This window comes from Oncorhynchus mykiss, chromosome 23 (assembly GCF_013265735.2).
Source record: "Oncorhynchus mykiss isolate Arlee chromosome 23, USDA_OmykA_1.1, whole genome shotgun sequence".
In the NCBI taxonomy this organism is placed as follows: domain Eukaryota; kingdom Metazoa; phylum Chordata; class Actinopteri; order Salmoniformes; family Salmonidae; genus Oncorhynchus; species Oncorhynchus mykiss.
The window spans coordinates 62,119,526-62,119,929 of NC_048587.1; positions in this window are offsets into that span (position 1 = coordinate 62,119,526).

The following is a 404-nucleotide window of genomic DNA, read 5'->3' on the forward strand; positions in this document are numbered from 1 at the left end:
AACAGCAGAGTCCCATCAGCAGAGTCCCAACAGCAGAGTCCCAACAGCAGAGTCCCATCAGCAGAGTCCCAACAGCAGAGTCCCATCAGCAGAGTCCCATCAGCAGAGTCCCAACAGCAGAGTCCCATCAGCAGAGTCCCAACACCTTACCACTACACCTGGCTATCAGCGGAGCCATGTCTGGCAGTGAAACAGTTCATTCATGGGGCGGCAGGGTAGCCTAGTGGTTAGAGCGTTGGACTAGTAACCGAAAGGTTGCAAGTTCAAACCCCTGAGCTGACAAGGTACATCTGTCATTCTGCACCTGAACAGGCAGTTAACCCACTGTTCCTAGGCTGTCATTGGAAATAAGAATTTGTTCTTAACTGACTTGTCTAGTTAAATAAAAGGTTTAAAAAAAAATC